The sequence below is a fragment of the Microcaecilia unicolor genome, unplaced genomic scaffold (genome assembly GCF_901765095.1).
Source record: "Microcaecilia unicolor unplaced genomic scaffold, aMicUni1.1, whole genome shotgun sequence".
NCBI classification, from domain to species: Eukaryota; Metazoa; Chordata; class Amphibia; order Gymnophiona; family Siphonopidae; genus Microcaecilia; species Microcaecilia unicolor.
In genome coordinates, this window is record NW_021963030.1 from 272,560 (window position 1) to 294,374 (window position 21,815).

General features: G+C 45.3%; 1 pseudogene; it reads left to right on the forward strand.

The window, feature by feature from the left end:
- The first annotated feature begins 1,256 nt into the window (after positions 1-1,256).
- The window catches only part of LOC115458788, a 35,066-nt pseudogene continuing 14,507 nt past the window's right edge, over positions 1,257-21,815 (forward strand).

Sequence of the window (21,815 nt, forward strand, 5' to 3'; positions counted from 1 at the left end):
CGACTCCTCCCCAGCACTATCTAAAATCCTACCTAGGTGATGCGTGAGGTCCGCCACCTTCGCACCAGGCAGGCAAGATAAATGATTTTGCTTGTATTTTAGTAATAGAAATGTGTCAGTTTTGAGAATTTACATCTGTTATCTATGTATTGCTTTGTACAGGAGGCAGTGTGAGGTGGGTGTTTTATGCAATTGTTCAATTAAAAATTGTAATCACAATCGTGCAATTAATAATTTTAATCAATGTACAGCCCTATTTCTAATGGTTGAAAATTAAACTAGCAGACTGGAAACAAAAGCTGTCCAGCTGGGAGACAGAAACATGGAAATCACTGTGAATATGGCAATAACACTGAAAGCCACCCCCACCCTACCTGTAGAGAGTCCAACCTCTCATCTTATATTAATGCTATTATATGGTCTGTTGATGTATCACCCTACAAAGTTTCATTAGATATTTTCTTTCTCACCCATCAAATAGATGTCTGGGCAGCTTACATGCTAAAAGTACTTAGAAGTTACAAAAAAACAAACAAACAACAACATGTATCGTACAACCCAACAATGACAGGACATGAGCAACAGGGTAGAACTACAATATAGAAAGATTAGAAGGGCAGGGAAGAGGGGTAGGAGTTTTATCATTCCACAGGTCATCAGAACCACTGTGCAACATTTAATATCACTCATTTTGAACCCATCTCAGCTAACAAATATTTATCTGATACACCCCTAGAGGCCCCCTCTATACATATCTTTTAAAAGTGGAAATTTGTTTCCAGTACTTACGTGAAAGTTCCTACTACTGCCGGCTGAATATTGACCAGTAAATTTTAGGAGGGTGCTTTTAAACGGTTCTAGTGCCATTAGTTGGGTTTGGCGAATTCATGTGTGTTAGCTAGATACCTAAATATGTTCATGGCATGTTAATTGCTTTTAGAGCATCAAGGAAATGTGATTCACAAATTAGAGTAAGTAAACAAATTAAACCCCTAACAGCATGCTCACATAACAGGTAGGCCTGGGTGGGCACAGGCTAACCCATTCTTAGCTCAGACTCATCCTCTCTGGCCCACAAACAAAGTTCAGTGAAAGCCACCTCGTTCTCCTCTCTTCCGTCCCCAGATCCCCACCTTGCCCATGGCTCAGCCTCTCTCTGCAATCTACCTCCACATCTTCGCCTGCACAGCAGTGACGCACATCCACTGCCTGCATCGTTCCCACAGGCTTCCCTTTGCCACATTCCATCCTCGCTGATGTCAGCTCCTGTTTTCTCTCTGATGGGATGCCGCAAAGGAAAGTCTGTGAGGTCTGAAGTACATTGCTGGTACGGCAGCAAAGATGCTGATGTAGACCAGGCAAGGTGAGAAGGGGTTGCCAGACAATAGAGGGGGGGGGGGGGTACAAATGCTGGATCCGAGGGTGAAGGAGAGGGACAGAGATGCAAGACAGAGGGAGGGGGGAGTTTGCAAGGCCCACCCAAAATGATAGGTCTGGCTATGCCACTGCTTTGCACCTAGCTTGATAGTTGATCATGTCGCTGAACTTTTCCAGGCTAGGCAGTTCCAGCTGGAGTGGAGGAGTTAGAGAAGTAGATTGAACACCAAGGAAATCAAGGGTCAAATCCCATTTATTCCACTGGTATGCTTTGTGACCTTTCTCTTTGCCCTCCATTTCCTTAGGTAGAAGGGGAAGAAATTCAGGCTACGGCAGTCAATGATTTTTAAGTCGCTTATAGCTTCAGGTTGAATTAACCCCTGATATTCAATGCCGGGCCATGTCTGGGTTCCAGCATTATCAGGGTGAGACCAGGCATGGGTGGAAATTAACCAGGCAGCAGCCAATATTTAGACCAGTGCTCAGTTAGTTTGGCAGATAAAGTTGTCAGCCTTTTTGCTGTCCTAATTTTAACTGTTTACTTAGCCAGTTAGCAGACTGAATATGACCCCTAACCGGTAAAGTTCTAGCCTTCCCCCTGGACTACCCTGGCTCTAACCAGACATGGTGGTCACAGGCAATATTCAGTGGCACTAACCACTTGTGCAGCTGAATATTGGCAGTTGGCCGGCTCTGCGGAGTTTAACGGGGCAGAAATCTCTGAAAATTGAGGCCTTCATTGTAAGTCAATTTGGACAGGGAAATAAGTCATACAACTTGAACTGGAAAACAAGAGTAATACCATAAAAGATCCAGTTCATCTTTACTTTGCTTCAGGTTCACAGTTTTTCTCTGACTGGGTGATGTTTTCATTGTCTTCTAGATACCTCAATAACCAACAACAATATTTCAGCAGATCCCAGCAGCGATGACCCCTCTCACCCAACCAGTCCGGCCTGGACATGCCAAGGAAGGTGAGAGAGTGTGGATATGAGAAAAAGTTGGCTGAGAAGCAGGACTCTGTGCTGGTCAATGGAGTCCATGTAGGGAATAAAAAGAGACCAGCAGGTTCCACAGATATCAGGGGTAGATCCAGGCTTCCTCAATTGTAAGTGATGAAGAAGGAAAGTGTGTCTGCAGATAAGAGCAAAATGGAAGAATAGTCAGAGGTTTGATAATGGCAGAGTTTGGCCTGGGGATCAGGAAGCCGAGATCACAGCACTGGCCCATGCAGGTGGAAGGAGGAAGCGAGCGAGCCTATGAGCTGCTTTATCCACATTGTCATTCTTTATTGTTTGGTGGCATTTTGATTTATTCTCACTTATAATTTCAAACATGCCAGTTTGTGCAGCATACTGATGTACACAGAGCAAGTATAATGACAGAATAACTTTTCATAACTTTTCATAGGTAGAGTAGTAATCTGTTATAATCACTGTGTTATTTGGAGGGGCTGGTTATAGGGACACCCTAGCACCGTTATGTTCCTGCAGAGATTTTTTTTTCTCCTGGTAAAGGGCCACTAAAACAGACATCATGTTATGAGAATCAGGTGCTCAACATTCAGAGTTTCTATTTATTTATTTATTTATGACATTTATACCCCATATTAAACATGAATTAAGTTGAAACCTGGGAGCATTTTCCTGTGCCTACATCAAAAGAAAAAGATAGCATTTGGGAACTTGCTCCTTTTGTTTTGTGAATTGCAGTGGTATATTATTTTTTTTTTTCCATTTATACAATTTTATACAAGAAGCAATCTTGATTGGAAAAGTGTCCATAAAGTAAAGTTTTACAAAGCAAGAAATTCATTTCAGGTAAATGACACTCAAGTCCATAATTTCAGATCCAAGTTTTAGGAAATCTGGGAGAATCTAAAAAAAAGTAAATCTAAAATAAAAGGATAACACGAACTCTACTAAGCTGAGTAATTATTTCATTAACACTTCTCCGTTCTCATCGAGGCTATAAGCGCTGACATGTTGCAGTGGTATATTATAAAAGTGCACTTGCCTTTTTTATTACTACTTTTTCACAGAAAGGTATTTATAGTAACATAGTAGATGACGGCAGAAAAAGACCTGCACGGTCCATCCAGTCTGCCCAAGAAATGTGCCACTTTTTTGTGTATACCTTACCTTGATTTGTACCTGTCTTTTTCAGGGCACAGACCATATAAGTCTGCCCAGCACTATCCCTGCCTCCCAACCACCAGCCCCGCCTCCCACTACCGGCTCTGTTATCCAATCTCGGCTAAGCTCCTGAGGATCCATTTCTTCTGAACAGGATTCCTTTATGTTTATCATGTAGAAGTTTTGTCCAGCATCAGTCTAAATGTGCCAGACTGAGATTCATGGAAAACTGGTCAAGGAAGTCTGTAAGTTGTTTCGTCACCATGCTTTCCATTATTTTTACAAAAAGAGGTATTGAGGCAATAGGGAAATAATTAGTAAGATCACCACTTTTTTTCTTGGAGTCCTTTGGGACTGGAGTGAGTAATGTATTGCCATGCGCTACAGGGAATAGACCACGCTCCAGCATGAAGTTGCAGTAGGTTGTAAGGTCCGCAAGAAAACATGGAGGTGCAAACTTGAGCAGATAGTTAGGACAGGGGTCGAGCCGACAATACTTCTTCGAAAAATTGTGAAACCCTGTACCGCTTGAAATGTTCCTCGGTGAAGACCGAAGCAAAGAATTAATTTAATCTCTCCGTTACATCTTTGTTTTTCTTGATCGCCCCTTTTACCCCTCGGTCATCCAGCGGCCAAACCGATTCTTTTACCGGCTTCCTGTTGGAATGTATTGTATTTTTACATGCATTGACTGTCACCTATTATTTCTCTGTGATTACTCTGTGACCTCTGATGTGAATTACTTAGAGAGGTCACACAGCTATGCAACTTCCTGTGGGGGTTAGATGCAGCAGATGCAGCACATGGAGCACATGGAGCTCATGATCTCTCCTAACCTGAGAGGATCTATGGTGGTGTGAGCATCCATTACCATCTAAGCACATGGAAGGAGCTGATAATACAAATGTATAGTAATATGTATATATAAGCCTGTCTGATTATAATCTAACTACAAACTGTGAGTAAACAGATGTTTTGTTACTTCAACTTTAAAGTGACTCAGCAGTGAATTATTCAGGGGTGAATGAGAGAGAGATGAAGAAAGAAATTAACATTTCTAAAGCTGAAGCTGTGTGTACTAAAATCTGCTAATTATTTACTACAAATAATCCAACAAAAGGGTTATGGGCCCAGGGTCCAGGAATTGAAAAAGAAGAGAAATATTACCAGGCAGAAAAAAAGGCCACATTTTTCTCTTAAGTTTTAAAGGAAAGATTCAGTCTGTCTCTCTCTCCCCCCACACAGCAGACAGAAGGCTAAGAAAATGGCTGAGGGAAGAAATTCACCATTGTTCTATTCTCTCAAGGTGCCTAGATTAACTGAGTTTAATTATCAGCAGTGGGAATTAAGATTCATATGTTTCCTTCGAGCAAAAAGATTAGATATATGCTTAGACCAAGACAGAACAGCTGAAAATATGGCTGAATGGGACAATGCAAACTATTATGTGAAGTGCATGCTTTTGGAAGCTCTCTCAGAGAAACAAGCCATATTAGTGGAGGGAAAAGATACACCAAAGGACATTTTATATAAACTGAGAACTATGTATGCAACTACATATGCAAAGCAGCAACCAATTTGGTTGGCAGAGTTGAATGAAACCAAATTAAGGGATAAAAGTAAATGTAATGATCACATTATGTATCTTATGTCTTCATTTCAAAAGCTAGAACTTTCTGGAATTCCCATGTGTGATGCATTGAAAAGAGCATTTCTTTTTACCTCACTATCAAAGAAGTTTGATGTTTTTAGGTCTGTAAATGAGGCCATTGAAGGGCAATCTTTTGAACAGACAACATCAAAACTAAGGCAGGAATGCATAATAAATGATTCTGAGGAGATGTGTTCTCAAAGCAAGTCAGAGAGAAATGAAACAAATTTCTTGGCAAAGAACAGAGGAAGGCGGAGCTATGGGAAAACTCCACCCAAGGGCAAGCTGATTTGCTACTCATGTGGAAAGGAGGGACATGTATCTAAATGGTGTAAGGAAACACAAAACACTCCCTCTAGCTCACCTAAGCCAATGGAACTAAAGAATTTTCAAACCAGGAAATGTATGAAGGACAAAGATAAACACAAGGGCTTTCTAATGACAGAAAAATCTTTGACTATGGTAAATAATAATTCAAATGAAAGTACTTGGATTTTGGATTCGGGGAGCACATGCCATTTAACCAATTCTAAGGATTTCTTTCAGGAAATGTGTCCAGAGGAAGGTATTCTTAAAACTGCAAACGCAGGGACTGCTAAGATCCAAGCAAAAGGTATTGGATTCTTAAAATGCAAAGTGTCTAATGAAGTTAAAGAAATTCCTGTAAGTGATGTCTTGTATATTCCCCAAGCAGTTTGCAATATGCTTAGTGTATCTACATTAGATAAGAAGGGATTTGTGATTCATTTTGAAAACAGTAAGTGCACAATCTCTAAAAATGATGAAGTGTATGCTGAAGCTTTTATGCATAATGATGTTTATAAACTGAGCATTTCAGGTGAAGCCTCACATATGGCGCAAGTAAGGAAGAATGATGGTAAATGTAGTCTGGAAATCTGGCACCGCCGCCTGGGACATCGTGATTCTAAGGTGATCCAGGATCTTTACAGTAAGCAACTGGCCACCGGCATTCAGATAAGTGCAGATGCTGGTAAAATGGAGAAATGCATAGACTGTGTTACTCAAAAAGGTGTGAGACCCTCATTTCCTGCATACACAGGAAATAGGAGTAATAAAGTGCTGGACTTAATACACAGTGACTTATGTGGACCGTTTAATATCCCATCATTGGGAAATAACAGATTTGTGCTAATATTCTTGGATGATTTCTCTAGATATTGTGTTGCCTATTTGCTGAAAGAAAAAAGTCAAGTCACAGACATGCTGAAGAAATACGTAGCCATGGTGAGCAATAAATTTGAAAGAAAACCAAAGGTTCTTCAGACTGACAATGGTGGTGAGTTCATTTCACAAAGCATGCGCACATTTCTAGAACAAGAAGGCATTCAGCATATCACAACAGTAGCTTATACACCAGAGCAAAATTCTGTTGCAGAGAGAAAATTTAGGTCACTTGTGGAAATGACCAGATGTATGCTGTCAGATAGCAATCTCCCTAAAAGACTATGGGGGGAAGCAATTCTCACAGCAGTGTACCTACAAAACAGAATGCCAACTAAAGGCGCTCAGCGCACACCACATGAGACATGGCATGGTAGGAAGCCAAACCTGTCACACATAAGAACATTTGGAAGTACAGCATATGCTCATGTACCAAAGCAAAGAAGGCATAAGCTGGATTCCACAACAGAAAGGGGCATTTTAGTTGGCTATGCTCCAGGACACAAAGGATATAGAATTTTGAATCTGAAAACTGGCATTGTTGGCATAAGACATGTTACATATTTTGATGAAAACAAAAGGGTTGATAAAGGCTGGATTATCCCAGATGAGCCTTATCATCCAGAATATGAAACTAGAACCATAATAGACATGCCAGTGTGTATAAATGCCATACCAAGGCAGATGTCTGAAAGCAACTCACCTGTATCTAACGAGGAACAGGCAGAGGAAGCAGACACAGAAAGGATCATTGAAGAAGACAGTACAGTTGGAGAAGGGGAATCAATTGGAGAAGGACTCTCAGATTTAGAGGATGCGGAAAGGTCAGACCAACCTGTTGTCAGACGCTCATCCAGGGAAAACAAAGGTGTTCCACCCCCAAGACTGTCTTACCTAACAAAGTCAGCAGAAGCTCAAGAGCCCTTAACATGGGATGAGATTGAGAAAATGCCAGCAGAAGAAGCTGCTGAATGGCATAAAGCTGCACAAGAAGAAATTGATGCATTGGATAAAAATAATACTTGGATTCTTACAAAATTACCTCCTGGCAAGAAAGCTATAGGATGCAAATGGATATTCAAGTTAAAAAGGAATGCACAAGGAAAAGTGGAAAGGTATAAAGCAAGATTAGTGGCAAAGGGATATCTTCAAAAATATGGAGAAGATTTTGATGAAGTGTTTGCACCTGTAGTGAAACACACGACAATCAGAACACTTCTGAGCATTGCAGTCTCAAAAGGCATGCAAGTAAACCACATTGATGTGAAAACAGCATTTCTTCACGGAGATATAACTGAAGACTTGTACATGGAACAACCAACAGGTTTCATAAATACAAAACAAAGACAGCTAGTGTGTAAATTAAACAAAGGTCTTTATGGATTAAAGCAAAGTGCAAAATGTTGGAATGAAAAATTGCATGAAATATTGACAAATTTGGGATTTAAGCAAGGTGAAGCAGATAAATGCTTGTACACTAGGTGCACAAATGGACAATATGCATACATTTTAGCTTTTGTTGATGATCTGCTCATTGCAAGCAAAAGTGAGCAAGAGTACAAGGACATTGTAAAGTGTTTAAACCACAATGTTGAGATAAAAGAACTGGGTAATGTGTCATACTATCTTGGTATAGAAATTGAGAAACAAAATGATGGTTCTTATCTTCTAAGCCAGAAGCAGAAAATAAATGAGCTTATTGAAAGTTTAGGTATGCAAGATGCCCAAGTTGTAAGCACTCCCATGATCACTGATTTCTGAAGGATGAAACAGTAAGAGAACCTTTACCAGATAACATCCAATATAGATCAGCCATAGGTAAGCTTTTATATCTAGCTACCACATACAGGGCTGATATAGCAAATGCAGTAGGAATTTTGAGCAGAAGGGTCAGCTCACCTACCAAATCAGATTGGACTGCAGTTAAAAGGATGGTAAGGTATTTAAAGGGTACCATTGATTGTAAATTAAAGATTTCAGCCAATAGTAATCCAAAACTAATATGTTACTGTGATTCAGATTGGGCAGGGGATCATTCTGATTATAAATCCACAAGTGGATATGTGTTTATGTATGGAAATGTACAAATTTCATGGGCCAGTCATAAACAAAGTATTGTGAGTTTGTCTTCTACAGAAGCTGAATACGTGGCCGTATCGGAAGCGTGCAGAGAACTGATGTGGATTGAAAAACTTTTGCTGGATTTCGGAATAGCTGAACAGAGACCAATCCAGATAATGGAAGATAATCAGAGCTGCATCCGACTGTCACAGAATGACAAGGTTCAGTCACGCACCAAGCACATCGCAACGAAATACCACAACGTGCGAGAGTTGGCGAAAGAAGGGGTCATCAGTCTACACTATTGTCACACCAGTGAGATGACAGCTGACATCATGACCAAACCGTTACCCAGAGAACATTTTGTGAATCTGCGTATAAAGCTTGGACTTTGTATGAATAAATAATTGCATGACAGTTATGCATGAGAAGGGGTTTGTTGGAATGTATTGTATTTTTACATGCATTGACTGTCACCTATTATTTCTCTGTGATTACTCTGTGACCTCTGATGTGAATTACTTAGAGAGGTCACACAGCTATGCAACTTCCTGTGGGGGTTAGATGCAGCAGATGCAGCACATGGAGCACATGGAGCTCATGATCTCTCCTAACCTGAGAGGATCTATGGTGGTGTGAGCATCCATTACCATCTAAGCACATGGAAGGAGCTGATAATACAAATGTATAGTAATATGTATATATAAGCCTGTCTGATTATAATCTAACTACAAACTGTGAGTAAACAGATGTTTTGTTACTTCAACTTTAAAGTGACTCAGCAGTGAATTATTCAGGGGTGAATGAGAGAGAGATGAAGAAAGAAATTAACATTTCTAAAGCTGAAGCTGTGTGTACTAAAATCTGCTAATTATTTACTACAAATAATCCAACACTTCCTACTTTTAATATACTGAAAAAATTTTACTATGTTTTTTTGCCTCTAATGCTATCTTCTTTTCGTAATCCCTCTTGGCCTTCTTTATCTGCACCTTGCATTTGCTTTGACACTCCTTATGCTGCTTCTTGTTATTTTCAGACAGTTCCTTCTTCCATTTTCTGAAGGCCTTTCTTTTAGCCCTAATAGCTTCCTTCACCTCACTTTTTAACCACGCCGGCTGTCTTTTGGACTTCTGTCTTTCTTTTCGAAGTGGGGGGGGGGGACTTCTTTCTTTTTTTTACCTTATTAACTACAGGAGAGAGGGAAGGGGTGCTGGGGCAGAGTGGAGTCTTCCTTTCATTTAAGCTGTGATGCAGGAGGGAGAAGAAGGGGGGGGCAGGCTCTTTCTTATTAGAACAGATGCAGGGAAGGAGGTGACGTGGGTTATCAAAACAACTCACCTCCACCACGTACACACACTTAGCTTTCCATACCTGAACGCTCCTGATCTGGGAAAATCCACTGCTTATCCCTGGGGGTTGGTAACATGGAATCCGTCTACTTTGAAGTATCCTGCCAGGTACTTCCAACTTAGATTGACCACTGTTAGAAACAGGATGACACTTGATAGGGCTTTGGCCTGACCCAGTATGAAAATTCGTTTTGTTTTAAATGTGCTATTTAGTAACTTCATAGAGTGTCCCTTCGTTTTTAACTTTTTGAAAGAATAACAATCGATTCATGTTTACCAGTCCCACTCCATCAGTATTTTATAGACCTCTTTCAAATCCCCCCTCGGTGTCTCTTCTCCAACTGAAAAGCCCTAACCTCTTCATCCTTTCCTATTTGACTCATTCCACCTCCTTTCGGTCACCCTTCTCTTTACCTTTCCTAATTCTGCTATATCCTTTTTGCGATATGCAGAGCCGGTGGTTGGGAGGCGGGGATAGTGCTGGGCAGACTTATACGGTCTGTGCCAGAGCTGTGGGAAGCAGGGATAGTGCTGGACAGACTTATACGGTCTGTGCCAGAGCCGTGGGAAGCAGGGATAGTGCTGGGCAGACTTATAATGTCTATGCCGAGCCGGTGGTGGGAGGTGGGGCTGGTGGTTGGGATGCGGGGATAGTGCTGGGCAGACTTATACGGTCTGTGCCCTGAAGAGCACAGGTACAAATCAAAGTAGGGTATACACAAAAAGTAGCACATATGAGTTTATCTTGTTGGGCAGACTGGATGGACCATGCAGGTCTTTTTCTGCCGTCATCTACTATGTTACTATGTTACATGATGCTCAAAGGCGCAGTTGCACCATGGAGTGAAACAAAGGTATTATGTGTTCTTTGTTTTATTCTCGATTCCTTTCCTAATAATTCCTAGCATTCTGGTTGCTTCTTGACCTGCCACAGCACCACATGGTTTGATCCAAACAGTGCCCAGTAGATCTGGTAGAGAAAAATGATGTTGATGAGAGGGAAGACAGAGAAGGGAACAGAGCAGGGGAAGGAGGACTAGAGAGGAGGAGGAGGAAGAAAGACTGGAACCAGGACAGAAGGGGGAAGAGGATGAGGGTCAGAGGGCTAGGAGGGAGTGGGAAGGAAAGGACCGTCTTTTGCAGGGTTTGTCTACAGCTCTGGTGTCCCAGTTCAGTAGTCCAGACATGTCAACCCTGAATGGATGAAGCTGTCTGAGGATGGTACAGAACTGGGAATAAATGACAACCAAGTGCATTGGTGGGAACACTATACTGGTAAAATTTATTGAATAAAATATGTGCTAGGAGAGGGAGAGAAAGACATCCCTTTTGTGATAAATATTGAACATGACATTCATCGCACCTAGTTCTGTAACTCAGATACACACATCTTCCTTGTCATCAGCAGCAGATGAATCCATTACAAATGCGTTGTGTCCACCTACCAGAAGGGGGAGATAGAGAAATACTGAGAGGCAGATGGAGTTAGCCGTCCTAGAGGCACTATGATTTTCAGTGTTCTCTATCTCCCAGCAGGGTTGGACGCAGCTTGTTCAGCTCCTTCAAGATTCTGCCTGGGGTGGCTCCTGTGCTTTTGCCAGTTGTAGCAGGGGTGTTGTGGCTAAGTGGAGCCCACTTTAAAGGTACATAGGTTTGCCCTTTCCCTGCCTTACCCTTCCCCCTGTGTGGATGCAGGCATATAGGTTCACCCTTTCCCTGCCTTTCCCACCCTCTTCTGCCTCCGGAGTGCCTCTTTAGCTGTTTGCCTCCAACTTCCTCACAGTGTTAAAAAAAACAAAAAAAACCCGCGCTTTTCAGCGCTGCTATTTCTGAGGCTTTTCCTGACTGTGCAGCGTGACCGGAGCTTGTGGACTCGGTCCTTTGAGGTAAGAGCGGTACTCAGCTCCTCCGGGGAGGGCCCGCAGACAGCGTTCCGATCGGGGTGATTTTGGCACGAAGCCGCCATTTTGAATTTTATTCCGTCGTTTTTCGGCGATGGCTGCTGAGGGAGTTAAGCGCTGTTCCCGTTGTGGCAAGCGCAGATCAGCAGCGGGGCTCTGTAAAATGTGCTGTTTAGACTGTAGAGCCAGTATGACCATGGCGAGTGATGATTCTTCCCGCTCGATGGAGCTGGCAGCGGGCGCCATCTTGGAAGTGCCACATGGCTCGACCCCCGTGGTTGCGGAGGAATCTGAGAGCAGAGGGGTGCCTCGGGCCGAGGCTACCAGAGGAGCTCCGTTCCCCATGGCTCCTAATTCAGAGACGGGAGGTCAGGGCGAGTTTTTGTCCCCCGAGTTTGTGCTTATTTTACATAAAGCCTTCAGGCTGAAAAGAGCTCTGCCGCAGGTGTCTGACACTGCGTTGCTACCTGGTCCCCCTCCGACTGATGATGGCCCGGGGCTGATATCAGACGTGGATGCCCCTGAGCGTTGGATGCACACTAAGCATAGACGGTAAATCCCCTGTCGGAGAGTGGCGCACCCCCCTTTTCCCCCCCACTGTGGTCGGGCTGTGGGGACTCTGAGGGATCTGGCAGGCCTTCGTGGTCTGAGGAGCCAGAGGAAGGTGCCAGTTTGCCACTGGATCTGGATGATCCCACTGCGGTTCGGATTTTCCACCGCGATGAACTGCCAGCGCTTATCTCTGATGCCTTACAGGCCCTCTCTATTGATGACCCTGTTCAAGGCGAGGCTTCCTCTGGTAATCCGAGGATGGCGGGTACTAAGATGCCTGCTCGTGCCTTTCCTTTGCATGACTCCATCCAAGAGCTTATTTCTGCTCAATGAGCTGACCCCGAGGGGCCCTTGAAAGTGCCAGGGTGATGGGGCATCTTTATCCTCTGAGTGAGGAGCACTCGGCCCGTTTTGGGATGCCTAAAGTGGATGCCTTAGTCACGGCAGTGACAAGAAAGACCACCCTCCCAGTAGAGGGAGGGTCGCCCTGAAGGACATTCAGGACCGGCGGCTGGAATCAGCGCTAAAACGGTCCTTTGAGATTTCGGGCCTAGCCTTAAGGGCATCTGTTTGCAGTTCTTATGCTGCTCGAGCCTGCCTCCCTTGGTTACAACAGGCAGTGGAACAGCCCGTGGATGGTGCAGAGTCCCTCGCTGAGGTTGCACTGCGCATGAGTCGGCCTTGTCGTTTTTAGCTGACGCCCTCTATGATCTGGTCAGAGCTTCGGCTAAATAGATGTCTGTGGCAGTGTCTGCCGCCGCCGCCTTCTATGGCTACGGCATTGGGCGGCTGACATGGCCTCTAAGCAAACGCTGGTGAAGTTGCCCTGTCAGGGCCTTCTGTTATGGAGAGGAGTTGGAGAAGATTGTTAAAGACCTGGGGGATGCTAAACCCCAGCGGTTACCTGAGGATAGGCCGCGGCCTTCTTCCAAGGGTCAGTTGGTTCCCTCCTCCTCCAGACCTCACTTCCGTGAAGCTAGAAGGTATCGCCCGGGGCGCTCTGCTGGGTTTACTCAACGTGCCCGCTTTCAGCAGAGAAACTCCTTTTGCTCGGACAAACGCTCCGCAGCGGCAGGCTCAAGGCCAGGAGTTCAGGGCCATCCTCCACAATGATGGGACGCCGGTCCACTCCTCCTTTGCAGCTGCATGAGGTCGCCTTTCCCTCTTTCTCGAGGAGTGGACCAAGATTACCTCAGATCAGTGGGTCCTGGACCTGATCAGAGAAGGTTACCGATTGGAATTCGGTGCCCCGGTGAGAGACGTGTTTGTGGAGTCCCGATGCAGCACTGCCGTCAAACGGGCAGCGGTAGAGGAGACCTTACAAGTCTTGTTGCACCTTGGTGATCCTTGTGCCGCCCGCCGAACACGGCTGCGGTCGTTACTCCATTTATTCTGTGTGCCGCGAAAAGGCGGGTCTTTGGCCCATTCTCCACTTAAAGAAAGTCAAAGAGTCACAAAGAGTGCAGCATTTTCATATGGAAACCCTGCGCTCCGTCATTGCGGCGGGTACAGCCAGGAGAGTTCCTCACGTCTCTGGACCTAAAAGAAGCTTACTTGCACATTCCTATATGGCCCCCGCACCAACGGTTCCTCCGTTTTGTGGTGTTGGGAAAACATTTCCAGTTTTGGGCCTTGCCTTTTGGCCTCGCCACAGCTCCCCGAACCTTTTCCAAGGTAATGGTAATAGTAGCTGCCTTTCTCAGGCGAGAGGGTATCCGGGTTCACCCGTACCTAGACGAATGGCTCATCAGAGCGGACTCTGCAGAGGAGAGTCATCATGTAACAGCCAGAGTGGTCTCAGTACTGCAATCTCTGGGCTGGGTTGTCAATATATATATATATATTTTAATTACATTTGTACCCCGCACTTTCCCACTCATAGCAGGCTCAATGCGGCTTACATATTATATACAGGTACTTATTTGTACCTGGGGCAATGAAGGGTTAAGTGACTTGCCAGAGTCACAAGGAGCTGCCTGTGCCTGCAGTGGAATCGAACCCAGTTCCTCAGGACCAAAGTCCACCACTCTAACCCCTAGGCCACTCCTAGTGGTGCAAGATTCAGAATCAGGTCCGTCTGCTCCTGAGGATGCCTCGCTCGCGAGCTTGGGACTTGTCCAGCTGTTGGGGTCGATGATGGCCACCTTGGAAGTGGTGCCATGGGCGAGAGCGCACATGAGACCTCTGCAGATTGCCCTGCTTCACCGATGGTCTCCTATGTCCCAGGATTATCAACACAGACTCACATGGCTCCCTGCGGCCCGACTCAGAATGGAGTGGTGGCTCTCAGACAGCATGCTGCGGCGAGGAATGCCGCTAGCGCTTCCCGATTGGTGCCTGGTGGTAACGGATGCCAGCCTGAAGGGTTGGGGAGCACATTGCCAGGGAAGCTATGCCCAGGGTCTGTGGACACCCGAGGAAACGGGGTGGTCCATCAATCGCTTGGAACTGAGAGCGATATTCCAGGCTCTTCTGGCCTATCACAAGGCTCTGGAGGGACTGGCAGAGTTCTGTCGGACAACGCGACAGCAGTGGCCTACATATATCGACAAGGCGGCACTCAGTGTCAAGCACTGGCCGCAGAGGTCGCGCAGATATGCCACTGGGCCGAGCTACATCTGCAGCTTCTGTCAGCAGCTCAGACAGCAGGTCAGAGCAACGTGCAAGCTGATTTTCTAAGCAGGTATCAAATCGACCCTGCGGAATGGGAACTGGCAGACGGTGTTCCTTCAGATCTGTGCCAAATGGGGAACGCCCGTAGCGGATTCTTATGGCCTCAAGCACAAATGCCAAAATCCCGTCCTTTTTCAGCAGACGGAGAGATCCTCGCTCGGTGGGGTTGGATGCCTTGGCTCAACCCTGGCCCCGGGCCTCCTGTATGTGTTCCCTCCTTGGCCCTTAATAGGGCGACTCCTCCTGCGAATTCGGCTGCATCAAGGAATGGTGATCCTCATTGCCCCAGATTGGCCCAGGCGGGGCGTTGGTATGCAGGCCTCCAGCAGATGCTGGTGGAGGCTCCCCTTCCTTTGCCTCTGGTACAGAACCTGTTGACGCAGGGCCCGGTGACCATGGAGGATCCATGCCGTTTTGGTCTTATGGCATAGCTATTGAGAGGGCGCAATTGAGAGACAAGGGCTATTCTATCAGGTCATCTCCACTCTGTTGCAGGCCCGCAAGTGTACCACTTCCGTTGCTTATGCTCGGATCTGGCGCCAGTTTGAGGCTCGGTGTGTTTCTAAAGCAATCACACCCATGTGCGGGCATCTGTCTCGCCGATACTTGACTTTTTGCAGGATGGTGTACAAAAAGGCTTGGTCTATAATTCCCTGCGTGTTCAAGTGGCAGCTTTGGCATGTTTTCAGGGGAAGGTCTTGGGCCTCTCCCTGGCGGCGCATCCAGACATTGCACGGTTTCTTAGAGGGTTGCTTCGGCTCCGGCCCTCCTGTGCGTGCCCCTTGTCCAGCCTGGAACCTGGGGCTAGTATTAACGGCTCGTCAGTGTTCGCCCTCAAGCCGCTGAAGGCAAGCTTCGAGAAGGATGTGACTCTAAAAACAGTCTTTTTTAGGTGGCCATTAATCGGCGAGACGGGTGTCCTGAGCTCCAGCGCTGTCCCTGGTCGAGACCCATTTCTGCAATTCTCAGAGTCCGGAGTTACGGTACGTACAGTGCCTTCCTTCCTGCCTAAGGTGGTTTCAGCATTTCACCTAAACCACCTATTTATCTGCCCTTTTTTCTAGGAGAGTTTCCGGAATATTTTGGGCAGTTGCACCTTCTGGATGTGCGCAGGGACTCTTTGCCAGTATCTGCAGATGTCAAATGCTTTCAGGACCTCGGAATCACCTTTTTGTATTGTTGGCAGGTCCTCGCAGAGGGTCTCCAGCGTCTAAAAGCCACTATAGCCCGTTGGATTAAGGAAACCATGTTTTTTTTATATCTGCTATCTGGCCGGCCTTCGCCTGATGCCTTTAAGGCACATTCCACAAGAGCGATTTCTTCTTCTTGGGCTGAGATGGGAGCACTCTCTCTCAAGAGATATGTAGTGCAGCTCAGGGGTGTAGCCAGACAGCAATTTTGGCAGCCTAGGCAAGAAGTGGGTGGGCACCAAATGTTCTCGTCCCCCACCCCCACATACAAAAATAATATCTCAGCTGGTGGGAAAATGCTTCTCTCCATTCTTCACCTGGTAGTCTGCAGCAGGCATGCGCTGAAAACTGAACATGCGAAGGTGCCAGTATAGTGGAGAGCACATTTTCATTACCATGTGCTACTGTTGGAAGGGCCTGAGCCCTAAGTGGGTGGGCCCAGGCCCAGCTGTGGCTCCGCCAATGGTGCAGCTCCTTGGTTTCAAGCTCTCTTTGCCCGTCATTACAGGCTGCATGTGGCTGCCAGGAGTGACGCACTTTTTGGAGCACAAGTGCTTGCGCGTGGTGTGGCTTGTTTCCTGCCCTATCTAGGGATTGTTTTGATACATCCCATTCGTAATGGATTCATCTGCTGCTGATGACAAGGAAGGGAAAATTAGGTTCATACCTTGGTAATTTCTTTCCTTAGTCACAGCAGATGAATCCATGATCCCTCCCTGATTGACTTTGGTTTTGTGTTCAGTTTTCCTGAAGATATGTTCCTCATTGGGAGAAGTGGAAAACAGTCTTCAGGATTTCTGTTCTACTACAGGAGGTTGAGTTTGACCTTCCTTTGTGTTATTGCTCCTGTTCTGGGGTGTTCGTTCACTGTGAGGAAAGCTCAATGTTATGCGACTTTGTGGTTAACACTGCTTTGGAAGCTTCAAAATACTGAGAGGCAGATGGGAGCTAGCCATCCTAGAGGCACTATGGTTTTCAGTGTTCTCTATCTCCCCCTGGTGGTAGGTGGACACAACCCATTCGTAATGGATTCATCTGCTGCTGGACTAAAGGAAAGAAAATTACCAAGGTAAGAACCTAATTTTCCCTTTCCTCTGTTTTAACAGATTTAATTGAATTAATGATGATCCAAAATGCACAGATGCATCAGCTAATTATGAAACAACATGACTATATCTGCGTTGTCCTCCTTTGGATATGCCCCAGGCCACCAACTCCCCAGGTATTTCTGTGCAGTGTCCTGAACTGATAAACGGGGAGGGGTTTAATATAAAGCAAGTTCTGGAACTCTGAAACAGGAAGGGATGGTTCTGAATCGGTACAACCAATCTCAAGCCATCTTCTGCAGAAATGTATGCAGATGCATGAAGGATCCTTGAAAGAGGAGTGGGAAACTGGAATTGATGATTCGGTGCACTGAAGTGAGCTGCTTGGGAAGGAGATAGGCGTTGGGTATGAGACTTGGATACATGGGGTTATCAAGGCAGATATGATATCAGGCGACCCTCAGGGGGAGGAATGCTGGCTTCGGCCTAACCCCCTGGTTAAGCCTTCCTCGGCTGAGAGGTCACCCAGCTCTACCACCGGCTGCCTTTCAGGTGCTGTGGAGGACTTGCAGCTTATCTGCATATCCTTTCCAGCCTTCTCCGGATGACTCCCAGGTCACTCCGATCCACTCAGGGCCTCCGCTCTAGGTGCTTGCGCGCCATCATTTTCTCTTACATTTATTTTTCTCCCAGTTACTACTTATGGCTCCAGTACACATTTCTTCTTCGTACTGTCCCTTCCTATCTGTTTCTCCATCTGAAACCACTGTACAACTGCAGGAAACACCTGTCCACCCTCTATTCATCATCTCACTATCTCTTTTTTCCTCTTCCTTTTTCTCAGCTCTCAACCTTCACATTTCCTTCCTTCCATTCATCCATCTCCTTTCTATCTGAGTACATCTTGCTTCGTCACTGTCGGCTATACCCTCTCCTACTCTTCTCAGTACTCTCTTGCTCTTTCTCCTGCTCTCCGCTGGGGACATTAATCCCAATCCTGGTCCTCCACATTAGCTCTCATCCTATTTGTGTAGGTCATACCATGATATCTCCAATCTAATTTCTGTTCCTCTCCTCCCCCCTTCTTTCTCTTGCTCTTTGTGGAGTGCCCGCTCTGTGTGAAACAAACTTTCTTACGTCCATGACCTCTTTATCTCTCCTACGCTCCATCTGCTTGCCCTAACTGAAACTTGGCTTTACCCTGAAGACTCTGCTTCAGTCGCGGCCCTATGCCATGGAGGTTATCTTTTCTCCCATACTCCTCACCCGGTTGGCCGTGGAGGTGGTGTCGGGCGACTACTTTCACCCTCTTGTAGATTTCATCCTCTTCTTCCACCTCAGTCTCACTGTTTTTCTTCTTTCGAAGTCCACTCCATCCGTCTATTTGCCCCTCTTCCTCTCCGAGTAGCAGTCAACCTCCTGATAAGTCCCTTTCTTCCTTTCTCACTGACTTTGATGCCTGGCTTTCCTTCTTTGTTGAACCTTCATCTCCTTCCCTCATTCTTGGGGATTTTAACATTCATGCTAATGATCCCTCTGACTCTTATGCTTCTCAGTTTCTTGCTTTAACATCCTCTTTCAATCTTCAATTGTGCTCCACTACCCCCACTCACCAAAATGGCCACTGTCTTGATCTTATCCTCTTCTCAAACTGCTCACTCTCCAGTTTCTGTGCCTTAACTCTTCCCCCTCTCTGACCATCATCTGATAACTTTCACACTTAAACACCCTCCTCCCCAGTCCCGTCCAATCTTAACCAATACATTTAGGAATCTTCAGGCTATTGACCCTTCTACTCTGTCCTCCAGTGTTTCAAATCTATCTACCACTATGTTATCCAAGTCTGTCAATGAGGCTGTCTCTTCCTATAATACTATTCTCTCCTTTGCTCTGGATACTCTCGCTCCTCTCATTCCCCGTTTTGTAAAACGTACCAAACCCCAGCCTTGGCTGACCTCTAGAATCCGCTACCTACATTCCTGTGCCCGTTCTGTTGAACGCCTTTGGCTGAAATCCCGTGTCCATGCTGACTTCATACATTTCAAATTCTTGCTGACCTCCTTCCAGTCTGCTCTTTTACTTGCCAAACAGGACTATTACATCCAGTTGACAAATTCTCTTGGCTCAAACCCTCAACTTCTCTTTGCCACACTGAACTCTCTCCTCAAAGTGCCTTCACCTCCAACTCCCCCTTCACTTCTCCCAGACTCTGGCTGAGTACTTTCATGATAAGGTTCACAAGATTAAACTTGAATTTTCAACCAGGTCACCTCCACCTCTCCTTCCCTTAGTCCATTCTCTCAACCCTCCAACCCCTGCCTCATTTTCTGAAATCACTGAAGAGGAAACTACACATCTTATTTCCTTCTCTAAACTAACTACCTTTTCCTCTGATCCTATTCCCACCCATCTACTTAACACTATCTCTCCTACTGTCATCCCGTTTATCTATAATATCCTCAATCATTCACTGTCCACTGCGACTGTTCCTGATAACATGGCCAAGACTGAGCTTCTATCTTTCCCCCCTAAACCAACCTCTCCTCCTCCCCCATTCTCTATTTCTGTAGATAACACTCTCATCCTTCCTGTCTCATCAGCTCGTAACCTTGGGGTCATCTTCGACTCCTCCCTCTCCTTCTCTGGACATATTCAGCAGACTGCTAAAACCTGTTGTTTCTTTCTCTATAAGATCACCAAAACTCACCCTTTCTTTCTGAGCACACTACCAGAACCCTCATCCACACTCTTATCACCTCTCTCTTAGACTATTGCAACTTGCTTCTCACAGGTCTTCCACTTAGCCATCTCTCCTCTTCAATCTGTTCAAAATTGTGCTGCACGACTAATATTCCGCCAGTGTCGTTATGCTCATATTAGCCCTCTCCTCAAGGTCACTTCACTGGCTTCCTATCCGTTTCCGCATACAGTTCAAACTCCTCTTATTGACCTATAAGTGCATTCACTCTGCAGCTCCTCAGTACCTCTCCCCTCTCATCTCTCCCTACATTCCTCCCCGGGAACTCCGTTCACTGGGTAAATCTCTCTTATCTGCACCCTTCTCCTCCAACTGCTAACTCCAGACTCTGTTTCTTTTATCTTGCTGCACCATATGCCTGGATAGACTTCCTGAGCCAGTAAGTTAAGCTCCATCTCTGGCCGTCTTCAAATCTAAGCTAAAAGCCCACCGTTTTGATGCTGCTTTTAAACTCCTAACCCTTATTCACTTGTTCAGAACCCTTATTTTATCATCCTCACTTTATTTCCCTTATCTCTTGTTTGTCCTGTTTGTCTGTCCTAATTAGATTGTAAGTTCTGTCGAGCAGGTACTGTCTCTTCCTGTTCAAGTGTACAGCGCTGCGTATGTCTAGTAGCGCTTTAGAAATGATAAGTAGTAGTAGTATATGATGTTTTTCTGATGAGATCTGGAGGAGGAGGCTTGATATGATTGTGTTCTGATGAAGCGGAAGGGAGGAAATAGAGAGAGAGCCAGATTCAGTAAATGGCAGCCAAAGTTAGGTAAAATATAACAAAAATTAATATTGCCAAAATTCTAGAGATCATGCAGTGTCTAGAGAAGAGCAATCTATCAAAAAAAGAGGGAGAAAAAAAGCCTCAATCTTAAGTAATAGCTGCTTTAACATTTATTGCTAGGTTGTCATCAGTACTATCACAGGCTAAAAACTCCATCATCCTAGGTTAAAAATATATTCTCATTCAATAAAACCCACTGCAGATCCAGCACTAGGAAATAAACAGATTGCTCTTATCTTAACTGCTCTATTCCTCAATCCGTTGCGTATGCAAAGTTACTTTAATGTAGCCAGCATCGAGGTAGACATCTGCAGTCAATATTTAATAATATCAAAGTCCCAACAAGAGATCTTTATTTTGCTTCTTCATCTAATTTATAGGAACGCCCACCCATTCCCCTCCCATGACCACACCCCCATTTGAGTTGGGATGGGGCGTAGGGCAGATCCATGCTTAACTCCTAATTACTGCCAACTAAGTGCTTGTTAATGCCAATTGTTAACACTTGTTTGGCTAATTAGGTTACTGACGGATCTGGGATCCACAACCAAATGTGGGTGACATATACAGAATAATTGAGTCCCTTATGAAACCTGGTGAAAGTTGTAGAGAAACAGAAACAAAATTAAACCTTTCAACCATAAGGCTTTCCGTTTTTCATACCTGGTGCGAATGAATGTCTCAGGGATTTCTGTGCTTTAGTTAGTGTAGAAACAGTTTCACCAGGATTCCATCTGCTGGATTCTGTCATGCACTAACACAGATCTTTCCTGATTGCACAGGCGAACATTGTCCCTGTACACATAGAGGAGGACCAGCCAAATGTCATTTATCACCACCATTACAACCCCTACCCCAGCACCTACTCGACATTCCCTTCATGGCAGCCACAGCCACAGATGATGCTGCCACATAAAGACCCATCGTACGTCATTTGAGCCTGGATCAGCCAATGCCTTCAACCAGGCACCGGGGGGACAGTGAGTATCAAAGAGTAAGGGGATTAATCTGCTAAGCATCAAATCGATCAATGAGCCAAAGGACCAGGGTAAATCAGTATAATTCAATTCTATTTCCTTTGTCTCTCTCTCCATCTGCTCCAGCTTGTGTATTTCTCTCCTCCTCCTCCCCCTTCCCCTAAGTATGACATAATTGACATTG